We start from the raw sequence: 4,861 nt of genomic DNA, 5'->3' as shown, positions 1-4,861 counted from the left end.
AATCCCATCAACTGGCTAAGGAACACCCTAGTATTCTTAGTGCTTGGGTTTTTTATTTTTCCACATCTTTTGTGGCTATGCTAACTCTTACTCCAATATACAATATTTTCATGGCCTTTTTCTAATTATATTCTAATGGCAAGGTTGCATTCCAATTGTATTGTTTGTCGTTATTATAGGATATCTTGTGGATTGGTATTGGATTTTTCCTTTGGCATTCCTTTGTTCTACTCATTTTAAGATCTCTTGGTCAAGCCCATCTTCAATACAAAAATTGGTGGCTATTTGTTACGATTTCTAGCTCCTTCTATAAGCTAGGCCTTATCTTCAATATATTTGTTAGGAAAGAGTGCAAGTCAATGGGGGTGTCATTACAACTTGCCAGTTACTAGTCCTTTTCCTTAACAATCAGCTCTTTTGCAAGTGGCATATGTATTATCTCTGATTTAGCCTCATACTCTCCTAGTGGAGTTAGAGTGCTTGCATCATTTTCACTATCAATGTTGTGTTGAAGGCGAGGGCAGTTTGGCCACTAAAGATATATTCAAGGGAGGAGGCTAGTGTTGAATTATTCCACTTTAATGCTTCCATAAATTTCTCTCAGTTTATTCAATGTTACCATTTTTCTCTTATATGCCTACTATTTGAGAAGTATTGGCATTTTTTTATTTAGCTCTTCCACATTACAAAAATGTTTGGTACCACATCCACATAGAATGGGGTTGTGTTTTTTTTAATGGCCTTGCTCTTGCCTCTTGTGTTGGAGGGATCATGTTTGCACCTCTTTAACTTATTTATTTTGCTTTATGTGTTTTTGATGTGGCTTCTTTTGTTCATAACGGGCTAAACTTGTGCACACCTAAATGGGATACAATTCATGGAGTTTATCTATCAGATCTTGTTTTGTCCTTGCATCATTATTCTGTGAGTGTAAGGATGCTGGCTAGCAACCCAAATTATTGTCAATATCATTTTTCAACAAGTTTTGGTATGCTAAAATATCTACTATGTTTTTGTGCTACCTTGCGACTCCACCGGTAATGAGCTTAGCTTCTTTGTTTTCAACAAAGATGTTGTTGGGGGCATGCCTTATGTTATATGTGTAAGTACTTTCTTATGTGTTTTTCCAAGCACGAGGACATCCAATTTTCTTATCAAATACATCTCTCTCTACATCTTCTATGGTCTTTATCTTTTAAGGTTTTTAACTACTAATTTTTGTCTCGATGTGCTTGTAATGCCTTGGGCCTATGCATCAACATTTGCTATATATCTACTCCTTGTGTACTTCCTATAATCCTAAAATATCAAGTCAAATGCACTTAGCATCTTGCATGCTCCTTTTCTATAGCTGCCCCATAAGCCATATGCTTCTTGATTCAGTCTTGTATAATCTTTTTTGTCATTATTCAAAAAGTTGTCATCTAACCTAGTGTTTATCTACTCAAGTGTAAGTTAGGTCAAGCTTATATCAATGTGCAATTGCATATTTCCCTCTTGTGAAATTTTAAGCACATTATATGGGCTTCCCTTGGTTCTACCTTTTTTCTTACTAACACTAGAGAATGACACTAGACCTTGCTTTGCTAAGAAATACACACATTTCCAACTCTTCTTTATCAATACATCTTAAAGTGAGCCTCTCCTCTCTTATTCATAAGCCAATCTAAGGTTCCTTCTTTGTTTGTTAGCCACCACTCATGATACCTATCTTAAAACCATTTTTTAGCCTTTACAAGTAAATCCCCAACATGTTTCCTGAGGATTTGTGCATGCTACAAAATTTTTGGGTTGGGAAAGACCGACACTCTCTAATTCTATTCGCAAGATCACACAATGTGTCACTCCTCCTTTGTTTTTAAGATGTTAGATTTTAGCAACAATGTTGTGCTTGATCCAAATTTTCAAAAAGGCAAAAACAACATCCCTTGCCATAAAATTGAGACTAGTCATGCTTCTCAATATCAAAGATCGAAACCAATACAAGGCCTTTCCTTCCATGGTCATGCCAAATCCCCCAACCTATGTATGGACTCTAAAGCACTTGTTTAAAGGTTTCCAAGTGACCATATGACATCCCTTGATCCATAAATTCCTTAACTCTATTTTTGAAATGAAATGGTGTTACCTTTTTGGTCATAACTTGCCATAGGGTGAAGAGTCCTCCCATCAAAGTTTAAAGAAGAGTACGCCCTTTGTTGGTTGTATGGTCACCATTGTTAGCATTTTTGGGTTTTGAATTTCCCTTGCTTAATTCAAGTGGTAAGGGATGGCTCGAATTAAGCCCTCTCTTAAGGATGAATTCCCCAAGTCATTCATTGCCTTGTTTTGTTTGATGTTGAGTTTGATTTTGCATATTTTGTGCTCAAACTCCCAAAGATTTGTTGCCCCTCTTGGAACTCTTTATCAATTGTTTTTTTTAAAACCTAATTACAAATAGATATCCGCTTGCTTGCAGGGTGTGTTCATGATGTCATCTCTAGTCATTAAAAAGTAGTTGTTGAATATGGGGACACCTATCTAGTATATATGCAACACACATGACAGCCTCAAGCCAAAACATGTGGCAAAGCTTAGATTTTGACCATACATCCTACCATTTCCATGACATGTTTTACTCTCTACAATTCCTTTTTGTTGAGGGTATATGACATCATATACTGGTGTTTTATAACTAGCAAAAAATACATTGAACTCTTTAGACCTATAACCCCCCCCCCCCCCCCCCCGATTAGGGTGGAGGGTGCTCACATTACAAAATAGATACATTTTCATCCATAAGAAAAATTTACTTGAAGCACATGTTTTTAACTTTGCCTTAAGTGCATGCACCCATGCTTACCTAGAGTAAGAATCGATGAAAGTTACAAAGGACAAATGATTCCCAAAGAAGGGGTGTGCTATAGTTTGCAAGTAGCTTGCATAGAACCATCCTTTGAAAATTTAGAATTTTGCATTTTGCCCAAAGCACAGTCTTCACATACATGTGTCAATGGTGCCTCAAAAGGGGGCAACGAAGCAACCATATTAGATTTTTGAAAATACAAAAAATTGAAAAAGTCTAGATGACCAAAACGAACATGCCAAAGTTTTGCATATGAAATGGCCTTCTCTCAAAACTTACACATGCTTAATCTTTCATACATTTCTTGTATACATTGAACTTGTACATCCCATGAAACAAAGTAACAAATGACACAATACTATCACCAAAACTTAGATCATGCACAATATATACTCCATCTACAAACTTGACTACAAAGACCAAGTTTTTCAAGTGTAGACACATACAAAAGATTCCTCTTGATCCCACGTACATACAAAGCATCCAAAAGCGTAAAGGAGATGCCACTTGAAATGGTAATCACAATCTTCCCAATGCCTTGAAGTGGATAAGAGGCACTGTTGGCACCTTGAGGGGATCAACCATCAATTTGTTAAAATATATATAGCGCATGAGCTCAACATAAGGGGCCTTAAAACCATAGATTTTACCCTTATGCAGCATTAAAAAGGGTATCAAACAAAGGAGTTTTACACAAACTGATGTTTTATTCATGGAAAACCTATAGGTAATAGTTTTTAAAGTAGGTATTGAACGTGCATGATACAAAGGGTTTACATATAGTGACCTCTTGTGGTTGGCACACATGAAAATATTTCCATTAGGGATAGTCTCAAGAGAAGTGAACAAATTACAGTGAGATGTAATATCGATGTAATGTGCTTAGTTGCATCATTGTCAAAGTACCACACATGGTCCACTTATTTTTATACATGCATCATGAGCAAGCACCTTCGTTGGACACAATACTTGAACAAGAGAAAAACTTAGAAGATTCTAAACTAAGTGGTTCTAAAATTCAAGTCAAAATCATAACCATGAAAATACTCGAGACTTAGATGAGGCACTATGACCAAGGGCTACCTCCTCCCAGTGAACCTATAGTTGGAAGGGAGTGCGGTGATAAATCTTTAGCTAGGAATGCTCTGCCAACACTCTATGAGTTTCCTCTTGGAAATCCACCACCTATCACACAACAAGAGGAGCTCAAACAAGCATAGCAAAAAATTTCAAAGTTGAATGCCCAAATTCCTGACAAGTTGCGGGAACAAGTGAGAAACGAGCATGACAAAGAAATCTAGTTTCTCCACCCTTGGAATATGTTGATTTCTCCAACATATACAACAAATTTGGTGAGATGAGCTCGAGTATCACATCCCCATGTCTAATTACCTACTTGCTAATCTCAAAATCTTCATGCAAAGAGGCTTGGCTATTGAGTTGCTAATGATGAATTCTCTTGAGTCAATTGCAAATTATAGGTGTGGCTTACTTGCACAGCTTCTATAAACAAAAAATAAAATATAAAAAGAGGCTCATTAGCATGTGGCTTCCACAAAGAGGGTGTATACTATGCTAAGCCCAACAAAGTCTAAGTTATTGCTTGCTAAGGAGTTCATCCAATTGAGTGGGAAGGGGTGGTCTACCTAGCATAAACGAGCACTATAGAAGTAGCATGAAAACCCAAGCCATTGCATAATCATAATTGAGGTGTAGAATATCGAGGGGAGTTGCATCAAGCTACACAATATTCTAGAAGGTGATGTTGCAAGCTGATGGTGCGTGATGTAGTAGGAGTGGATTTACGCAGTTCAAGCTCAGCTACCCAATTGCATTTATGTTATGAGAGGGGTGCAATTGCCAACGTCAATAGCCTTAATTTCTTTACCCCTACTTATTAAATACATATTTTGTGAGAAGCTTGGTGCTATGGCCTCACTTATGCAAAAAAAATTGTCCTCATTTTATAGAATTTAGAAATTTTTCTTCATTTTATCTCTCATAAGAGAGTTTTTT

This window comes from Adiantum capillus-veneris, chromosome 27 (assembly GCF_014529385.1).
Source record: "Adiantum capillus-veneris isolate H3 chromosome 27, ASM1452938v2, whole genome shotgun sequence".
Taxonomy (NCBI): Eukaryota; Viridiplantae; Streptophyta; class Polypodiopsida; order Polypodiales; family Pteridaceae; genus Adiantum; species Adiantum capillus-veneris.
The sequence above is the reverse complement of the archived record's forward strand: the minus strand, read 5'-3'. Positions refer to the sequence as shown.